At 41.7% G+C, this 22,056-nt stretch overlaps 1 long non-coding RNA gene across 1 annotated transcript; it reads right to left on the bottom strand.

Moving 5' to 3' along the window:
• Positions 1 to 793: 793 nt before the first annotated feature.
• Positions 794 to 7,956, bottom strand: LOC112581252. The gene is made up of 3 exons (XR_003105759.2): positions 7,842 to 7,956; positions 7,383 to 7,517; positions 794 to 958 (listed from the first exon to the last, which is right to left on the bottom strand). It is a non-coding gene; the product is annotated as an uncharacterized LOC112581252 (long non-coding RNA).
• Positions 7,957 to 22,056: the final 14,100 nt, after the last annotated feature.

Here is a 22,056-nt window from a genome sequence, read left to right as displayed (position 1 = left end):
ATTCATGACTGATTCCCTGGCCTGGCCCCAGGGCAGAAGGACAGCTCTCTGGGTGATCTTGTTTGAAATGAGCAGAGCGGTGACAGGAGTGGGAGTGCTGTCCTCCTTGCTCCTGTCTGTAGCGGCCACCCTGGGATCTTGCTCAAGGGTCAATGCATGTGGCTGTGGAATGGACAGGCCATGAGGCATGGGGTGTGGGGCAGGGTCCGGCAGAGGATCGGTCCCCTCCCCATTGAGAAGGGCTTGACAAGGGAAAGAGTGGGCACTAGGCCAGAGAGGGCTCTGGGAGGGGAGCTCTTTCTTCTCCATCTCCCCCCTGACTTCTCTAGACCCCTGTGACAGACCTTGGAAGGGAGTGTTCCCAGGATCATGAGTCCTCACCTCTATCCCTACCTCAGAGATGCAGGAACAGAGCTCCAAAATGCTTCAAGTGCCTGCCCTGGGCTTAGATGTGGAAGGAGGTCTGGCCGAATGATCCACCTCCACCACTACAGTATGATCCTTGAATTTTGAGTGCAAAATGCTCACAGCTGCAGGATACCTGGCATCTCCTCCATCGAGAAGCTGATTGCGAGGGACCAAGAAGGGGCACTTTTGCATAAGTTTGAAAGTACAGTAAGTCCCCTACATGCAAATAAATTCCGTTCCGAGAGCACATTCGTTAAGTTCGATTTGTTTGTAAGTCCAACAAAGTTAGCCTAGGTACCAAATTAACACAGTTGGCCATACAGTACTATACTGAATAGATTGATAATATTCTTCACACCAATAAAGACATAACAGACACAAAAGGTAAAGAAAACATTTTTAATCTTACAGTACAGTACCTTGAAAAGTACAGTAGTACTTTTGTGCTTTCTCCTCCCTCATTTCTGTAAAAAGGTCCCGGAGCCCCAGATGTGGAGGGGACAGCGGCCGTCCAGCACTGCTTTTACACTTGCTTCCAGACGTCCTGGACCTGAAGTAAAGATACGTATACTGTACTTTATATAAACACTGCACAGTGAAGCACACAAAAGCTCAAACACTTGTAGAGGATGCCCGCACTTGACGGTATACACCAGATGAATGAACTAAGTTATGTGATTGGATATGTGAATATATGTTCGCATCTTTGGAAGTTTGAATCTTGAAAGTTCATGTGTAGGGGACTTCCTGTGGGGAGGGTGTTGGCGGGTATTTGGCCGGGCGGGCTCTGAGTGGCTGGTGAAGCCAGGAAGAGAGCCCAAGTGCACTTTGTTTGTATTTATGGGTTCTGATTTTAAAAATAAATTGTCATTTATCTTGACTCAATTCATGAAACTGGGCCTCCTGCTGGGAGGGCTGGGAAGAAACACAGGCTGCCACCCGTGTGAAGCTCCCTCTGGGAGCTGGAGGACACTGTAGGTTAGAAGGGGCTGGATGCAGCCTGCAGGGCGGGGTTGACAGCCTTAGGAGCAGCCTGTGTGTGAAGAAGGTCAGGGGCCTGAGGGAGTGCAGTGCACTTAGGGAACTGCAGGCTCCACGTGTGTGTGTGTGTGTGTGTGTGTGTGTGTATGTGAACACACTGGTGGCCCTTGCCTGGAAGCGTGTGTGCATGTGCTTGCTGTATGATTGTGCGTGTGTGTCTAGAAGGACCTTAGTGACCCAGGCAAGGTGGCCGGGCTGGTCTCCTACAGGTGGGGCGATCACTGAGGTCGTGACAGGGTCAGACTGGCTGGGCCGGAGGCGAGAACAATGGCAGAGGCCACGAACTTGGGTCAAGCCTGCACGTGGCCCTTCATATGGGTCTGGGCTGTGTTGGTTGAGACCCATCACTGGACCAGCTTGGACCTGGGCAGCACAGGCCTTCCAGTTTCTGAGGAGCATGGAGTTGGTTCATTTCTGACTCTGGAAGCATGACAGAACTGAGGTGTGGAGGGCTGACAAAGAGTGATGGAGGGACTCGCCTAGGACTGTGCTTTGAAAACAGGCTCACTCTTCTTGAGGCACCGAAGGGCCCCAGGGCCCCAGAGTTTGGTCCAGAAGGGAAAAACAATTACCACCCAACGAACCAGGTCTCTTGTTAGATCCCTGCTCTGAGGGATACTCATTTTTTTTTTTTTTTAAGCTTTAGTGAGACCTCTCACTTTGAAAAGGGTCAGCTTTAGAAAGGGCCACATGGAAAGTCAGAGGCAATGGGAAAGGTGGGCTGAGAAGTGGATGCATGCATGCCCAAGACCAAACACATTACTCCAGGACGGAGTGAATTCAATGTAGGACGAGGCTCACTCAAAGAAGTAAATAGATTTGGAGGACAGCCATATAAATCTAGGCCCAAGTGAAGATAATTATGTTAGCTTTTATATGACACAATTTATGTTTACTTAAGAAGATAATGTTGACTTGTTTCTTTGTGGATATTTGTATCTTCACGTATTTGGGTACCTCTGTTGTCTGCAAACCCTCCAAGGCAGTGTGGTGGGGCAGTAAAAATGTCAGGAAGACTCAGACTTATTGTAGTCCTGATGTCTGACCCTGGGTGAACCTCTTAACCTCTCTCAGTCTTTGTTTTCCTGCTGGTAAGATGAGGGGTTGCACTAGATAATCTCCAATGTGGCCTGATTCTAACATTCAAGATGGGGTAGACTACGTGCAGGAAGTACCTGATGTGTGTGGCATGGTATTGGGCTGTGTTTTGCCATAGAATTGACATAACAAACAAACATAAAGATTGGATAAAATAGGAATAGAAAAGTGATACTAAAATCTTTTAGTCTCAAAAGTTTGCATCTCCTAAATTTCTAGCTTTTTCTTAAAAAGAAAATTTGCTTTCAAATCCCAACATGATTCATTTTTTGATTTTTCCCTATGCCTGGTTTCAATAGTATGCTCTGCTTTCTACAAAAGCCCAGGGGCATGAAATAGATTAGCTCTCAGAAAACTGGAAGGTCAGTCTATTTTTCACTTGATTATAAAATTCATATATTCGAATAGGGAAATTTTTTAAAGGACAGACAAACCCTAAAAAGAAAACAAAAATTGCCCATAACATTACTATCCAGAGGAAAGTATTATTAACCCTTCCCTTTAAACTTTTAAAACATTAAACATTTTAAACATTAAACATTTCCCCTTAAATATTACTGTCCAGAGGAAAGTATTATTAACCCTTCCCTTTAAACTTTTCTGCAGCATATAAATTCAAATACAGAAATCTTAAAATACAGAAAACTATAAATACAACAAACACCCATATATCCACCATATCGAATGAACAACTGTCAATATAGATCACATTTATAACATCTTTTTTACTTTCTAAAGAATTAAAACTTATTGTAAATTGGCTTCTCCTTGACCCCTACCACTGCAACAAGTATTGTGATTCCATAAGTATCTTTTCAGTCTGTTTTTTGAGGGCTTGTATATTATATACTAGTATCCATGAGTAATTTATAATATTGTTTCCTATGCTTCAAAAAATGCATATAAATAATATCATACTAAAAGTTTTGTTTTGCAACTCTTTTCATGATTAAACACTATGTTTTTGAGAAATATCGATGGTGATACACAGAGATCTAGTTATATACGTGTAGGATAGCATTTTATTGAATATTCCATGTTTTATTTATCCTTTCCATGAGTGGTTTGAGTTTTTATATATGTATATATGTTATTTTGTTTACATTATGCTTTTTTTCAAGAAATATTTCATGATGAAAATTGCCTTGCATCATTGGCAATTCTTTAAGAACATCAGTTTTGAATGTTGAATATCATTCCATTTAGTGGATGCAGTAAAGTTTATGTAACCATTAAAGCTGTGGTCTAGTATTGTTCAGTGGACACACCAAACTCTCTAATACCATGAGCCCACAAGAATAGAATTTGAGTTTGATGGAATCCATGGCATCTGTGGGATCCAGGCTGACTTGCAATACATTTCCAGCTTTGTCTCTTACAAACTGGGTGAACTAAACAAATTCTTTAACTTCTGGGGGCCTCCAAATTCCTACCTGGACCAGAGTGAGGTTGTAATAATATACGCAGTTTCCAGGGGTGCAGGGAAAAATCCAGGCATGATGCCAGGCATATCACCGACCAACACTGCTCATCATAAGCAGAGTTATTATTGAACAAAGAACTGTTGAGATTAGGTTTCCTCTATGGAACTGGTTTTCTCTTGTGTACCTTGGAGTTATAGGTGGTGCTTTGTTTTGGAGATATAAGCACAGCCTACTTCAAGCTTTCAAACTACAAGGTGCACAAGCATCTCTTTGGGGGTTCATTGAAATGCAGATTCTGATTAGTAGGTCTGGGGCTCCCAAGAGCCTGCATTTCTAAGCAGTCCCATGGGTGATGCTGGTTGGCACTGCTGAGCTGGTCAGCAGTGAGGTTTTGACCACGTGGGCCTCTTTCACAGGCTCACTCTCCCCTCGGCTCTGGTCTTCATCTACATGTGTGGGTGGTTGCACATGAGTGCTGGAGCCAGCCACAGGAAGGCTCCCTCCTTCCCTCACTCCTTTTCTTGTTTCAGGGGAGTTCTGGGGGCTCTCCTGTGCCTTAGGGTTGCTGAGGAGTGTACATGCTTCCATAGGTATTGTGGTGATAATGAAGTCCTAAAGAAAAGTGCCTTTTCTTTTTCTTTGTTATGTTCCTAAATCCATTCATTGTGGCAATCAGGGATACATGGTGGAAAAAAAATTCGCCTTTATTAGGTGGTGTGCCATCCTGTTGTCAGTTACTAATAGTCAATTTTACTTAAATTGGATTGACTCAGTAAACATTTTAATATTATTTAATGTTAATATTAAGTAATATTTGATAATATTATTGATATTATTTGAAATTGTTTTATAACCCAAAGATCTTTGACCACTAATTAAACATAAAAAAACAAAACTAACCTGTAGATCTTGGATTAAGGATGAAGATTGTGCTAACAGGATGTTACAACAACATCCATATAAAAATAAGAGAATCAGTCAACAGGAAGCCAGATGCTGTTGACAGATCCAGCTGTCTGCATCTGCTGGAGGGGATGGGGGAGGGAGTTAGCTTCCTCACTTGGTCCCTCTGACCTTCCATCCAGAGACACGCTCTGCCTAATCAGTGCATGGTTGGCCGGTTGGCCAGTTGGCCCGAGGCAGAGAAAAAAGAAGTGATTCCTGCTGTCTGCACTCCATCCCCTCCTGTCACTGCTCCTCTGGAGATCCGGGTGTTCAAGACCTTGGGCAGAGCCCTGGCCTTCCTCTGTGACCATCTTCCAACATGTCCCCACCTTGTCAGGCCCTGTTCCTGAGCTGTTTCTTATTGTAACCCTGCAGGTCATCCACCCTCTTTGCTCTCCTTCTTTGCTGTGTTAGTTGAGAACTTCCAGGACTCGCCTTCATCTTCCAGCCCTTGCCCCCTCCTGCTTCTCCCTGAGCGCACTCAACCTCATTCCTGCCTCCTGCCTAGAGGATGAGAGCTCCCATCTCCACTCAAGACCACATTTTTTGTGTGTCTTGGCTCTCTCCTGATGCTCATATGTACTTAACATCTATTCTCTCCATCCGACCCCATCCCACACTCTGAGTTCTGGAAGGTCAGGGACCGATTTCTTACTTAAGGCTTATTCTTATTCAATAATTTCTTATTCTTATCCTCATGCTCAAAATGGCCTTCAGTAAATGTTTGTTTGATAATTGAGTACTATTGACTCTCAAATCCATATTGTTAAATCTGGCCTCTTCTTCTCGATGGCTCATATACCAGTTGGCATCTGTGAGATGTGACAAGAGCAGTCCAGACTCAAGGTGTCCAAAATTGAAGCCATTGTTTTTTTCCTTCAATTGGCATGAGTTTACTGTCCTCATTGCTTGGCGTTCATCATAGAAAGCTGAACTTATGACTGGCTTCTCTTGACCTAACGGGTGTCCACGGGCGTCCAGAGACTCAATCCCACTGCATGTACCTCTTGTTCCCTGCTAGAATTCAGATGGGTTTCAGATGAGTCTTGAACCCAGAACCTCGTGCACAGAGCCAAGAAATGGCTTTCTACTCCAGCCATAGGACCTCAGGGAAAGACAGGGTCAGGGGCCCACCAAAACCCCATATCTCAGTTTGTGTTGCCAAATGAATAGAGAGGGACAGGGGATTCCCCCTCCATCATGGTATCCAGATCTCCCCAGTACCAGTGATAATTTGGCAAGTAAAGATTCCAAGGTCACTCTTATTTATGGTGGGAGCCTCATCTATTCTAGACACCTCTGCAAATTGAAACAATAATTCTCCCAGTTAATAGAAAATAAGGATCACAAACTTACTACACAAAAGCTGTCTATAAGAGGACGTAATGGTGTAGTCTTTGAGACTGAGAAGCCTCCCATTTTTCAATAACACTCAATAGTGAAGACTATACAATGCTCTAAGGCAGACAAACTCACACCCTCAAAACGTAAACTCCCAGTACAATATTGTAAAGTAATTATCCTCTAATTAAAAAAACAAACAAACAAAAAAACCCAAAAAAACTTAAACTCAGTGTGAGGAGTGGCTGGGGAGGGAATCCCAGATTCCACTTCTGGACCATTATCATAAAGAACTTTAGAAATATGAAAAAGAATATTACATTTCTGGCTGAATGGGTCAGCTCAGTTCCCAAATTTAATGAAGATCAAATAAAGCCACTAATAGAACCATTAATCAAGTCCAAGAAAATAGGGTTTGGGGAATCAGCATTCTCTGTTGAGGACAGCTTAACCTCACACCCTTGCTTTCCCAGGAAAAGGCTATAAATAAATGATTGGGGTTGATGGATTCACAAGGCATCTGCTTTTCTTTTTTGCACCTTCTCTCATTGCTGTCCGTGACTCCAGGCTCCCATAAAAGGCCATTTTGTATCTGAGCTGATGAGACAGTGAATTAAGTTATCCTGCTCCACCAGGAACCATGCTGTGTTCCACAGGGGTGGAATCTTCTCCCAGAATCTGAATGGCAGGCTCCCTGCATGGGAGGGATGCAGCTTTGGACAAAGCTTGGCTTCCCCAAGGTTCAAACTAGAAGTGAAGGGCCTTCAAAAGTTTGCTGCATCTGCTGTCATTTGCAAGTTCCTCTGATTCGGCAGGGCCAGGAGGGTACTGCGTGAGGCCAGGCTCCCCTGACTCAAGCTCAGGCTCCAATTCCCATCTCAGGGGGCACAGGGTGGCCAGGAGCTGTGGCTGCCAAGGTCGGGGGAGCAACTGGACCTTGGGGCGTGGAAGAGTGACCATCAAGAGCCTTCTGGACTGCACTGCGGGCCACTGTGTTTCTTTCTTTGGGCAGTTAGTTCTCTGCTTTTATTGCCACTTCTCCCTTGCCCCGGGTACAAGGAAGAAAAGGTTTCCCACCATTTCAGTTCTACAAGGATCAAGTCATCACCCGCTGCTGTCACTCACCCCATGACAGTGAGCCTTAGGGAGACTCAGGGTGGAGGAAACCAGAGAACACTCTGTGCTTCCGGTGAATGGGGCCGCCTGCTGTTAGATGCATATCTCAGGAAGAATTTCGATGACTCCAGATCTTACATCTTCCTGTACATAGAAAAGCACGAAAAATCATGAACTTGAGATGTCTGTTCTTTGTGATTAGCAGTAGTCTTTTGTTGCTCAACTGCATGTTTTTCCCAGGAAAAAAAAAAAAAATTGTTCAGATATATCCTGACCCTCCCCCTACCTCTTTGGAATAGTCCCTCAGAGTTACGGAGAGGCTGTCTCTCAGGCTGTAGTCCTTAGTAAAGTCTCTGAATAAAACTTCCCTATTTGCAACACTCTGCGCAAAGGGCTGCAGTTTGAGTAGACTTGGACTTGTCCTTGAGCACACAGTTGAATGCCACCCGCCGGGACGTCATGGCCTACCTCATCTGGGTCAGGCAGTGGTTGTGGCAGCACTGCACCTTCTCTTCTGCAGTGCTTTGCTTTTCAACCTTGCCGTGGCCTGTTGAATTGTCGCCCTGACCGAACCGGAGGCGCTGTGACGTCAGTGACCCGCTCCCAGCGGCATCGCGGTGGGCGGAGCCCCATCCTGCTCCCTCGGTTTCCTCCGCCCGCATGTTACCACGCCAGTGGGTTCTGTGGGGCTGGAGCCAGCGCTCACCCTCCTGCTCCCTGTGGGGGCCCACCAGAGCTATGTGACTCGCGTGTGGTTCAAGGAGGTCCCTTGGTCACATGAATACTGAAGACTAGTGGCTGGGCAAAGGCACTAGGAAGTCAAGTCTCAGGGAGCCTGTGGAGGTGACTCGAAGTTCAGAAGGGAGGAGGGAGTTCGGTTACTGTCCTTGGCCTCTGGGTGGAAAGGTTCATTGTGGTAGAGGCGAGGCGGAGGTGTTGGAGCTGCACCTGGATCATCACCCCATAACCCACTGCTGAAGCCTTCTTCACCACTGCTCAGGGTGGGGCTCTGCCTCTGTTCTCTCCCACTGATATATTTGTCTGTTTATGACGACACCACAGTGTCTTCAAAGTACTGTTGTTTACAGTGAGTCTTGAAATCAGGGAGTGTTGGTTACCTGATTTGGCCTTCTTTTCACAATTATTTTGGATATCCTAAGCCTTTGTTTTTATGTATGAAGTTTATAATCAGTTTGTCAATATGAACAAAATTCCTATGGAGATTTTGATTGGAATTACATTGGATTAATTTGGAGAGAACTGATATCTTAATGATATTGAGGCTTCTGATGCATATATATGATGCATGTCTCCTTTAAATTCTCTCAACAGTGTTTCATAGTTTCCAAATCTTCAGATTTATCCCCAGTGCTTAATATTTTCTAATGCTATTATAAGCAGTATTTTAAAATTTTCAATATATGATTTTATTGTTAATATATGGAAATATAATCAGGGTTTTTTGTTTTTTTTTTTTTGTATATCAGTCTTGTGTCCTACAAATGTATTAAACTCGCATATTCAGTAACTAAAAAAAATCCATTGGATTTTTTTACGTAGATAATCATGTCATCTGTGAATAGAGAGTTTTACTTCTTCCTTTCCAATCTGCATGCTTTTTACCCTCATTGAACTGACTTGAACCTCCAATGCAATGTTGATGGAAATAGTGAGAATGAACATCCTTGTCTTGTTCTTGATTCAGGAGCAATGTATTCAGTTATTTATTCTCCACTGAATATGATGTCTAGTCAAGGCTATGGTTTTTCCTGTGATTATGTATGGATGTGAGAGTTGGACTGTCAAGAAGGCTGAGCGCTGAAGAATTGATGCTTTTGAACTGTGGTGTTGGAGAAGACTCTTGAGAGTCCCCTGGACTGCAAGGAGATCCAACCAGTCCATACTGAAGGAGATCAGCCCTGGGATTTCTTTGGAAGGAATGATGCTAAAGCTGAAACTCCAGTACTTTGGCCACCTCATGCAAAGAGTTGACTCATTGGAAAAGACTCTGATGCTGGGAGGGATTGGGGGCAGGAGGAGAAGGGGCCGACAGAGGATGAGATGGCTGGATGGCATCACTGACTCATTGGATGTGAGTCTCAGTGAACTCCGGGAGTTGGTGATGGACAGGGAGGCCTGGCGTGCTGCGATTCATGGGGTCGCAAAGAGTCGGACACGACTGAGTGACTGAACTGAACTGAACTGAACTGAACTGAATATGATGTTATTGTAGTTTTTTTTTGGTGAATATCTTTAATCAGGTTGAAGAAGCTCTCTTCCTTCTATTCATACTTTGCTGAGTGTTTTTTTAAATCAGGAATGGATGTTAGATCTTTTCAAATACATCTATTGAGATGAACTATGGTTTTTCTGTTTCAGTTTATTAATATGGAGATTACATTTGTTGATTTTTGAATGCTATACCAATCTTGCATTCCTGGGATAAACCTCACTTGGTCATGATATATTATTCTTTTGTGTATTGCGGGATTTGACTTACTAAAATTTTGTTAAGAATTTTTATATGTATAATCACAAGGGATATTGAGCTCTAGGTTTATTTTCTTTTTCTGGTTTTAATAGTAGAGTAATGCTGGTTTTACGGACTTCCCTGGTGGCTCAGTGGTAAAGAATATGCCTGTCAATGCAGGAGACATGGTTTTGATCCCTGGTCTCGGAAGATCCCCTAGAGAAGGAAATGGCAACCCACTCCAGTATTCTCACCTGGGAAATCCCAGGGACAGAGGAGCTGGTAGGCTATAGTCCACGGGGTCTCAAAGAGTCGGACACGACTTAGCGACTGAACAACAGCAGTAACAGCAATGCAGGCTTTATACAATCAAATGGGAAGTATTCCCTCCTCCTCAGTTTTCTGGAATAATTTGTGTAGTACTGGTATTATTTTTTCCTTGAATTTTTGGCAGAAGAAATTAGTATATTCATCTGGGTCTGGAGTTTTCTTTGTAGAAAAACTTTAACCACAGTTCTGTTTTCTTAATAGATATAAGGATAAATAAATTATCTATTTCTTTTTGAGTGAGCTTTGGTAGTTTCTTTCAAGAAATTTGCCACTTTATCTAAATATTCAAATTTATTGGCTAATTTAGAAAACTATTAGTTTCCGAGGGTTTCTGTAACAAATCACCATGGCTTAAAACAACAAAAATATATCGTCTCATGGTTCTGGAGGGTAGACGTCCAAAATCAGGGTGTTGGTAGCATTGGTCCCTTCTAGAGGGTCCAAGGGAGAGTCTGTCCCATGCCTTTCTCTTGGCTTCTAGTGGTTGCTGGTGATCCTGGGCATTTCTTAACTTATAGATGCTTTACTCCAATCTCTTCCTCCCATCTATGCATGATCTTCTTCCTGTGTGTCTCTATATTCAAATTTTCCTCTTAGATGGACACTGATCATTGGATTTAGGGCTCAACCCAATCCAGGATGACCTTATCTTAACCTGATTACATCTGCAAAGACCCTATTTCCATAAGGTCACATTGATGGGTGTCAAACACCTGTGTGTGTGTTGTCGCTTCAGTTGTGTCCGTCTCTCTGCGACCTCATGCACTGTAGCCCTCCAGGCTCCTCTGTCCATGGGATTCTCCAGGCCAGAATACTGGAGTGGGTTTCCATGCCCTCCTCCTCCAGGGGATCTCCCCACCCAGGGACTGAACCCGTGTCTCTTAGCCTTCTGCATTGGCAGATGGGTTCTTTACCACCAGTGCCAACTGGGCAGCCTAGGTGTCAGGTGGACAGGAACTTTTGAGAACATTAGTCAACCTTATCTTACATTTATTATCTGTAGAATCTATAGAAATGCCTCTTCTTTCACTCATCATTTTGGTAATTTGCTGTGTTTTTCTCTTTCACTTTTTCTGATGAGTTTGATTAGACATTTAATAGTATTATTGCTATTTTCCCCTAAGGAAATGGCTTTGGTTTCATTCTGCTGATTTTCTGCTTTCTGTTTTTATATTTCTATTATTTCCTTTCTTCTACTTACTTTGGGCTTAATTTTCTCTTGTTTTCTAACAGTTCTATCAGTTTTTCATTCATGTAATTTAAAGCTTTGATATTTGGCCATAAATGGCTACAATTTTTATATCCATGTGAGGAAATGACTATTTCATTGTTATGAAAAAGTCATTTTGGAGAATGGTAATTTTTTTGTTGTTGTTCTGAAATCTACTTTATCTGACTTTAATTTAGCCCGTCCAACTTTCTTTTGCTTATTGCTTAGTGTTAGCAAGGTTTATCTTTTTTCCATCCTTTTATTTTTGATGTATTTGTCTCTGTATTTAAAATGTACTTCTTATAGGCAGCATATAAGTGGGGTATGGCTTTTTCATCTAATCTATCAATATTTGCCATTAATTGAGAGGAGAGTGAAAAAGTTGGCTTAAAGCTCAACATTCAGAAAACAAAGATCATGGCATCCGGTCCCATCACTTCATGGCAAATAAATGGAGAAACAGTGGAAACAGTGACAGACTTTATTTTATTATTGTTTTTAATGTTATTTTTATATTTTTAATTTATTTTAATTGGAGGCTAATTACTTTACAATATTGTTGTGATTTTTGCCATCCATTGAGATGAATCAGCCATGGGTGTACATGTGTTCCCCATCCTGAACCCCCATCCCACCTCCCTCTCCATCCCGTCCCTCTGAGTCATCCCACTGCACCAGCCCTGAGCACCCTGTCTCATGCATCAAACCTGGACTGGTGATCTGTTTTACATATGATAATATACATGTTTCAATGCTATTCTCTCAGATCATTCCACCCTTGCCTTCTCCCACAGAGTCCAAAAGACTGTTCTGTACATCTATGTCTCTTTTGCTGTCTCACATACAGGGTTATCATTACCATCTTTCTAAATTCCATATATATGTGTTAATATACTGTATTTGTGTTTTTCTTTCTGACTTACTTCACTCTGTATAACAGGCTCCAGTTTCATCCATCACATTAGAACTGATTCAAATGTGCTCTTTTTAATGGCTGAGTAATACTCCATTGTGTACATGTACCACAGCTTTCTTATCCATTCATCTGCTGGTGGACATCTAGGTTGCTTCCATGTCCTGGCTATTATAAACAGTGCTGTGGTGAACATTGGGGTACACGTGTCTCTTTCAATTCTGGTTTCCTTGGTGTGTATGCCCAGCAGCGGGATTGCTGGGTCATATGGCAGTTCTATTTCCAGTTTTTTAAGGAATCTCCACACTGTTCTCCATAGTGGCTGTACTAGTTTGCATTCCCACCAACAGTGTAAGAGGGTTCCCTTTTCTCCACACCCTCTCCAGCATTTATTGTTTGTAGACTTTTTGATAGCAGCCATTCTGACTGGCATGAGATGGTACCTCATTGTGGTTTTGATTTGCATTTCTCTGATAATGAGTGATATTGAGCATCTTTTCATGTGTTTGTTAGCCATCTGCATGTCTTCTTTGGAGAAATGTCTGTTTAGTTCTTTGGCCCAATTTTAATTGGGTCATTTATTTTTCTAGAATTGAGCTGCAGGAGTTGCTTGTATATTTTTGAGATTAATTCTTTGTCATTTGCTTCATTTGCTATTATTTTCTCCCATTCTGAAGGCTGTCTTTTCACCTTGATTATAGTTTCCTTCGTTTTGTGAAAGCTTTTAAATTTAATTAGGTCCCATTTGTTTATTTTTGCTTTTATTTCCATTACTCTGGGAGGTGGGTCATAGAGGATCTTGCTGTGATTATGTCAGAGAGTGTTTTGCCTATGTTTTCCTCTAGGAGTTTTATAGTTTCTGGTCTTATGTTTAGATCTTTAATTCATTTTGAGTTTATTATTGTGTATGGTGTTAGAAAGTGTTCTAGTTTCATTCTTTTACAAGTGGTTGACCAGTTTTCCCAGCACCACTTGTTAAAGAGATTGCCTTTTCTCCATTGTATATTCTTGCTTCCTTTGTCAAAGATAAGTCCATAGGTGCCTGGATTTATCTCTGGACTTTCTATTTTGTTCCATTGATCTATATTTCTATCATTGTGCCAGTACCAGGATGACTGTAGCTTTGTAGTAGAGCCTGAAGTCAGGCAGGTTGATTCCTCCAGTTCCATTCTTCTTTCTCAAGATTGCTTTAGCTATTCAGGTTTTTTGTATTTCCATACAAATTGTGAAATTATTTGTTCTAGTTCTGTGAAAAACACCTTTGGTAGCTTGATAGGGATTGCACTGAATCTATAGATTGCTTTGGGTAGTATACTCATTTTTACTGTAGTGATTCTTCCAATCCATTAACATGGTATATTTCTCCATCTATTTGTGTCCTCTTTGATTTCTTTCATCAGTGTTTTATAGTTTTCTATATATAGGTCTTTTGCTTCTTTAGGTAGATACATTCCTAAGTATTTTATTCTTTTCATTGCAATGGTGAATGGAATTGTTTCCTTAATTTCTCTTTCTGTTTTATCATTGTTAGTGTATAGGAATGCAAGGGATTTCTGCGTGTTAATTTTATATCCTGCAACTTTTACTATTTTTTTGGGCTCCAAAATCACTGCAGATGGTGACTGCAGACTTGAAATTAAAAGACACTTGCCCCTTGGAAGAAAAGTTATGCCCAACCTAGACAGTATATTAAAAAGCAGAGCCATTATTTTGCCAACAAAGGTCTGTCTAGTCAAGGCTATGGTTTTTCCAGTAGTCATGTATGGATGTGAAAGTTGGACTATAAAGAAACCTGAGCACCGAAGAATTGATGCTTTTGAACTGTGGTGTTGGAAAAGACTGTTGAGAGTCCCTTGGACTGCAAGGAGATCCAACCAGTTCATCCTAAAGGAAATCAGTCTTGAGTATTCATTGGAAGGACTGATGTTGAAGTTGAGACTTGAATACTTTGACCATCTGTTGTGAAGAACTGACTCATTTGAAAAGACCCCGATGCTGGGAAAGACTAAAGGCAGGGGGAGAAGGGGAAGACAGAGGATGAGATGGTTGGATGGCATCACTAACTCAATGGACATGAGTTTGAGTAAACTCCGGGAGTTGGTGATGGACAGGGAGGCCTAGTGTGCTGCAGTCCATGAGTCGGACATGATTGAGCGACTGAACTGAACTGAAGTCTATCATCTTGCTATTTGTTTTCTGTTTGTCTCATTTGTTCTCTGGTTTTCTTTTTCCTCTTTCTCTGTCTTGTTTGGGATTAATTAACTATTTTAGATATGATTTTATGTTGTCATCTTTGTTAAGTTCATTTTTGTAGTTGTTTTGGGTTTTACAGTGTACATCTCTAACATCTTTTTTTTTGATATTTAAATATTTCTTACAAGATATATTTCATAGTATATTTTCTTGAGAAATAATTAGATTCAGGCATTAATATGAAAAACAAATTGTTTTACTTCTACAGTTTCATATGCAATTGTAGGTTATTCATAGATATGAATATACAAAGTAAAGCTAATGTATAATAATATTTTACTCATCAGTAAAGAGGCTCTGTAGATACAAAGAAAGCCTGTTTTTTTTTTTTTCTTTCTGTTGTATTTTTATTTACTTCTGTGATATTTAGCCCAAGCAGTAGTATCATAGTATATTTTATGTGTTTTTTCAATGAGTCATCTAATATTTGCTTTTTTGAAGAATTTCTTGGTGGCCTAGTGGTTAGGATTTCCAGCTTTCACTACTGTGAAGTGAGTTCAATCCCTGGTTGGGGAATTGAGATCCCTCAAGCTGCATCACCCCTGCTTCTCCCCAGAAAATAAATAAAATATGCTTTTTGAAGTGAAGTCTTCAAATTTAGAGGCCTATGCTGCTGCTGCTGCTGCTCAGTTGCTTCAGTCATGTCCGACTCTGTGTGACCCCATAGATGGCAGCCTGCCAGGCTCCGCCATCCCTGGGATTCTCCAGGCAAGAACAGTGAAGTGGGTTGCCATTTCCTTCTCCAATGCATGAAACTGAAAGGTGAAAGTGAAGTCGCTCAGTCATGTCTGACTCTTAGCGACCCCATGGACTGCAGCCTACCAGGCTCCTCTGTCTATGGGATTTTCCAAGCAAGAGTATTGGAATGGGATGCCATTAGAGGCCTATAGATCTATATAAATGAGAGTTCTTTTCCCTAAGTTACAGGATTACAGCTACAGAAGTGTTCAAACCAGTAACTAACAAATCTGGCACAATAAGGACTATTCATTAAAGAAAAACAAACAAACAAACATGAAAACAAAACCTATTAATTATGCACACAAGACACCTGCTTAGTAGTTCCAACCTGGGTTTCATTAACCATATGCTGCTGTATTCCTCATCAGCCCCTTGGGCCACCAGTGCTGAGAAAGATTCATAGGATACTGCTCAAAAGACTTGGGGGAATAGTAGAATAAAAACAGGGCCAGTAGAAGGAAGAGGGGCAGAAAAATGTTTCAAGATCTGCAAAGCTCTTCTGTCCATGGATTTCTTTAGGCAAAAACACTGGAATAGTTAGCCATTCCCTTCTCCAAGGGATCTTCCTGATCCAGGGATTGGACCTGTGTCTCCTGCATTGTGGGTGGATTCTTTATCATCTGAGCCATCAGGGAAGCCCAAGAATAATAAACTAGAAAAAGATGAAAGACTCAACTAATGAAGTATGCCAAAGAATGACTTTCCAATGCCAGCCTGATGTCATTTCATAACAAAGTTCATGCCTACCTAACCAGTCATGTTCTGTAACGACTTTACATGAACTATAACTATAAGCTCTTTCCTCTCCATTCATTTTTTACACCATATTCCTGAGATGCAGTTTATTTTTTCTTTTAAATTAATATATATATATATATTTTATTCATGTATAGTTGACAGAATTTATTTTTTTTTATTTATTTTATTTTTTTGAAGTATGGTTGATGTGGTGGTGGTGGTGGTTTAGTTGCTAAGTTGTGTCTGACTCTTGTGACCTCATGGACTGTAGCCCACCAGGCACCTCTGTCGATGGAATTTTCCATGCAAGAATACTGGAGTGGGTTGTCATTCCCTTCTCCAGGGCATCTTCCCAATCCAGGGGTTGAACCTGTGTCTCCTGCATTGCAGATGGATTCTTTACCACTGAGCCAGGGAAGTTACAAGTGTATAACATAGTGATTCACAATTTTAAAAGATAACACTCCACTTATAATTATTATAAACTATAAGTTATATTCCCCATGTTGTACAATATATCCTTGTAGCTTATTTTATACCCAACAGTTTGTACCTCTTAATCCCCTACCCTTGAATTTCCCTTTTCCCTCTACCCACTGGTGACCATTACTTTTTTCTCTATATCTGTGAGTCTTTCCTTCCTCTTATATTCACTAGTTTGTTGTATATTATAGATTCTGCATCAACATTTTAGGAATCAGTGAACTAAAATGGACCAGAATGGGTGAATTAAGTTCAGATGGTCATTATATTTATTACTGTGGGCAAGAATCCCCTAGAAGAAAGGGAGTAGCTCTCATGGTCAACAAAATAATCCAAAATAGAGTACTTGGGTGCAATCTCAAAAATGACAGGATGATCTTTGTTTGTTTCCAAGGCAAATCGTTCAATGTCACAGTAATCCAAGTCTATACTCCAACCACTTATGTTAGAAAAACTGAGGTTGAATGGTTCTATGAACACCTACAAGGCCTTGTAGAACTAACACCCCCAAAAGATGTGCTTTTCATCATAGGGGACTGGAATGCAAAAGTAAGAAGTCAAAAGATACTTGGAGTAACAGGCAAGTTTGGCCTTGGAATGCAAAATGAAACCAGGCAAAGGCTAACAGAGTTTTGCCAAGAGAACACACTGGTCATAACAACACCCTCTTCCATCAACACAAGAGATGACTCTACACATGGACGTCACCAGATGGTCAATACTGAAATCAATTTGGTTATATTCTTTGCAGCTGAAGATGGAGAAGCTCTATACAGTCAGCAAAAACAAGACTGGGAGCTGACTGTGGCTCAGATCATGAACTCTTCATTGCCAAATTCAGACTTAAATTGAAGAAAGTAGGGAAAACCACTAGGCCATTTAGCTATGGCCTAGATCAAATCCCTTACAATTATACAGTGGAAGTGACAAATAGATTCAAGGGATTAGATCTGATAGACCGAGTGCCTGAAGAACTATGGACAGAGGTTCATGACATTGTACAGGAGGCAGTGGTCAGGACCATCCCCAAGAAAAAGAAATGCAAAAAGGCAAAATGGTTATTTGAGGAGGCTTTACAAATAGCTGAGAAAAGAAGAGAAGCAGAAGGCAAAGGAGAAAAAGAAAGACACATCCATCTGAATGAAAGTGAAGTCAAGTGAAAGTGTCACTCAGTCCTGTCCAACTCTTTACGACCCTATGGACCAAAGCCTGCCAGGCTCCTCTGTCCATGGGATTATTCAGGCAAGAATACTGAAGTGGGTTGCCATTTCCTACTCCTGGGGATCTTCCCAACTCAAGGATTGAACTGGTGTCTCCTGCATTGCAGGAAGATTCTTTACCATCTGAGCTACCAGGGAAGCCTCTATCCATCTGAATGCAGAGTTCCAAAGAATAGCAAGGAGAGATAAGATAGCCTTCCTAAGTGATCAGTGCAAAGAAATAGAGGAAAACAATAGATGGGAAAGAATTGAGATCTCTTCAAGAAACTTAGAGATACCAAGGGAACATTTCATGCAAAGATGGGCACAATAAAGGACAGAAATGGTATGGACCTAAGAGAAGCAGAAGATATTAAGAAGAGGTGGCAAGAATACACAGAAGAACTATGCAGAAAAGATCTTAATGACCCAGATAACCACAATGGTATGTGATCACTCACCTAGAGCCAGACATCCTGGAGTTCCAAGTCAAGTGGGCCTTAAGAAAGCATCACTATGAACAAAGCTAGTAGAGGTGATAGAATTCCAGCTGAGCTATTTCAAATCCTAAAAAATGATGCTGTGAAAGTGCTGACTCAGTGAGCCAGCAAATTTGTAAAATGCAGCAGTGGCCACAGGACTGGTAAAGGTCAGTTTTCATTTCAATCCCAAAGAAAGGCTATGCCAAAGAATGTTCAAACTATCGCACAATTGCACTCACCTCATATACTAGCAAAATAATGCTCAAAATTCTCCATGCTAGGCTTCAACAGTACATGAAGCAAGGACTTTCAGATGTTCAAGCTGGATTTAGAAAAGGCAGAGGAACCAGAGAACAAATTTTCAACATTTGTTTGATCATGCAAAAAGCAAGAGGATTCCAGAAAAACATCTATTTCTGCTTCATTGACTACACTACAGTCTTTGACTGTGTAGATCACAATAAACTGTGGAAAATTCTTAAGAAGATAGGAATCTGAGACCACCTTAACTGCTTCCTGAGAAACCTGTATGCAGATCAAAAAGCAACAGTTAGAACCAGATATGGAACAATGCACTGGTTCCAAATTGGGAAAGGACTACGTCAAGGCCATATGTTGTCACCCTGTTTATTTAACTTATATGCAGAGTGCATTATGCGAAATGCCGGGCTGGATGAAGCAGAGGCTGGAATCAAGATGGCAGGGAGAAATATTAATAACCTCAGATATGCAGATGACACAACCCTTATGGCAGAAAGTGAATAGAAACTAAAGAACCTCTTGATGAAGATGAAAGAGGAGAGTGAAAAATCTGGCTTAAAATTCAACATTCAAAAACGAAGATCAAGGCATCTGGTCCCATCACTTCATGGCAAATAGATGGGGAAACAGTGGAAACAGTGAGAGACTTTATTTTCTTGGGTCGCAAAATCACTACAGATGGTGACTACAGCCATGAAATTAAAAGACGCTTGCTCCTTGGAAGAAAAGCTATGATAAACCTAGACAGCATATTAAAAAGCAGAGACATTACTTTGCCAACAAAGGTCTGTATAGTTAAAACTATTGTTTTTCTCATAGTCATGTATGGATGTGAGAGCTGAACCATAAAGAAAGCTGTGTGCTGAATAATTGATGCTTTTGAATTGTGGTGTTGGAGAAGACTCTTGAGAATCCCTTGGACTGCAAGAAGTCCAAATCAGTCAACCATAAAGGAAATCAATATTCATTGGAAGGACTGATTCTGAAACTCCAATACTTTGACCCCCCCTAATGGGAAGAGCTGACTCATTAGAAAAGACCCTGCCTGATGCTGGGAAAGATTGAAGATAGGAGGAGAAGTGGACCACAGAGGATGAGATGGCTGGATGGCTTCCCAATTCAATGGACATGAGTTTGAGCAAGCTCTGGGAGATGATGAAGGACAGGGAAGTCTGGCACGCTGTTGTCCGTGGGGTCGCACAGAATCGGATGTGACCGCGTGACTGAACAACAATTGATTCTGTATATTAAATGATATCATACGCTATTTGTCTTTCTCTGTCTGAGTTAATTTCACTTAGCATGATGCCCTCCAAGTCCATCCATGTTGCTGCAAATGGCAACATTTTGTTTTTATTGGCTGAGTAATATTACATTCTATGTATGTACTGCATCTTCTTTGTCCATTCATCTATTGATGAAGACTTAGTTTGCTTTCATATCTTGGCAATTTTAAATAATGCTGTCATGAACATCAAGATGCATGTATTTTTTCAAGTTAATGTTTTTGCTTTGGTTTTCCACTTATGTACCCAGGAGTGGGATTACTGGATCATATGGTAGTCCTATTTTTACTTTTTTCAGACTGTAACTTATCTTTGATCTGTACTTGTACAAACCTGAGAGTAGGTTACCCCTGAACTTTTGTGCCTAGTTCTGGCTCTGATTTTTATGTCTTTATCTGCTAATTCTACAGAGGAGCCTGGTAGGCTGCAGTCCATGGGGTCGCTAAGAGTCGGGCACTACTGAGTGACTTCACTTTCACTTTTCACTTTCATACATTGGAGAAGGAAATGGCAACCCACTCCAGTGTTCTTGCCTGGAGAATCCCAGGAACGGGGGAGCCTGGTGGGCTGCCGTCTATGGGGTCACACAGAGTCGGACACGACTGAAGCAACTTAGCAGCAGCAGCAGGAGCTAATTCTAAAATCTGTGTCTGTTGTGGGTCTAATTGATTGTTTAATGTTTCTCTTCATTGGCAATTCTATTTTCTTGCTTCTTTTCAAACCTACTAATTTTTTAAAAAATTAATTAATTAATTTGGCTGAGTCGGATCTTGGTTGCATCACGCAAGATCTTGTCATATGGTGTACCAGCTCTCTAGTTGTGGCTCATGGGCTCAGTAGTTGTGGCTTGTGGGCGCCAGAGTGCACATGCTCTGGAGCACACATGCTTCATTAATTGCAGCATGCAGGCTCAGTAGCTGTGGCATGCAGTTTTAGTTTCTCTGTGGCAAGTGGGATCTTAGTTCCCTGTATGTGTGTGTGTGTGTGTGCGCGCGCGCGCGTGTGCTCAGTCTCTCAGTCATGTCTGACTGTGATCCCATGGACTGTAACCTGCCAGGCTCCTCTGTCCAGGCAGGAATGCTGGAGTGGGTTGCCATTTCCTACTAGGGGACTGTCCTAATCCAGGGATTGAACCTGCACCTCCTGAGTCTCCTGCATTGGCAGGCAGATTCTTTACCATTGTGCCACCTGGCAAGCCTGTTAATTCGCTGACCAGGGATCAAACCTGAGTTCCCTGAATTGCAAGGTGGATTCTTCACCACTGGGTCACCAGAGAAGTCCCCCTACTAATTTTTGGTTGACACTAGACATTGTGAGTTTTACCGTGTTGGGTGCTAGATATTTTTGTACCCTGTTTAATATTTGTGAGCTTTGTTTTGGGACATAGTTATATACTTGGAGGCAGTCTGATCCTTTTTTGTCTTGCTTTGGAGATTTGTTTTGAAGCAGTGCTTATTCTAGGTGTAGTTTATTAATAGACTGTTATTGAGAGATCCAACCAACCTTCAGTCTATTCTGAAGGAGATCAGCCCTGGGATTTCTTTGGAAGCAATGATGCTAAAGCTGAAACTCCAGTACTTTGGCCACCTCATGCAAAGAGTTGACTCATTGGAAAAGACTGATGCTGGGAGGGATTGGGGGCAGGAGGAGAAGGGGATGACACAGGATGAGATGGCTGGATGGCATCACCGACTCGATGGCCGTGAGTCTGAGTGAACTCTGGGAGTTGGTGATGGACAGGAAGGCCTAGCATGCTGCGATTTGTGGGGTCACAAAGAGTTGGACATGACTGAGTGACTGAACTAAACTGAACTGATTGAGACCCCATGGATCTTGAGGTTTTCAGTGTGGTTTCCAGCCTGTTTTAGTGTTAGGCACCATTACCTCCAACATTTGGGTGTTTCTTTCCTCAGCCCTGAGTAGTGTAATTTTCTCACAAATACGCACTGATTAGTTCTCAGCTGAAAGGTTGAAGCAGGACCTCTGTAGTTACCAAGAGTTTTTTTCTCAGCAGCTTTCTTCCCTTCAGCACTGTTCTGTGGACTGTAGGGCCTTGGTCCTTGATCTTCCCAGCTCTGTTCCTCAAGAATTTGATGTTCCTGTTCTTTGGCCTGGACACTTTCCCAGGAAGATAAACTGGGGCAATTTGAGGGCTCATTTCTCCCCCACCTCTCAGTAGTTGTTACCTTTTGTTGTTGTCTTAAGTACAGTGTCTTGCAGACCTTTGTTTCTTGTATTTTGTCAGTTTCTCTTGTCATTTTGTTTCAGGTGGGAGGGTAAATCCAGTATTTGTTATCTCAACTTGGTTTTACACAGA

This window comes from Bubalus bubalis, chromosome 2 (genome assembly GCF_019923935.1).
Source record: "Bubalus bubalis isolate 160015118507 breed Murrah chromosome 2, NDDB_SH_1, whole genome shotgun sequence".
In the NCBI taxonomy this organism is placed as follows: domain Eukaryota; kingdom Metazoa; phylum Chordata; class Mammalia; order Artiodactyla; family Bovidae; genus Bubalus; species Bubalus bubalis.
This window is presented reverse-complemented; position numbering and strand designations above follow the sequence as displayed.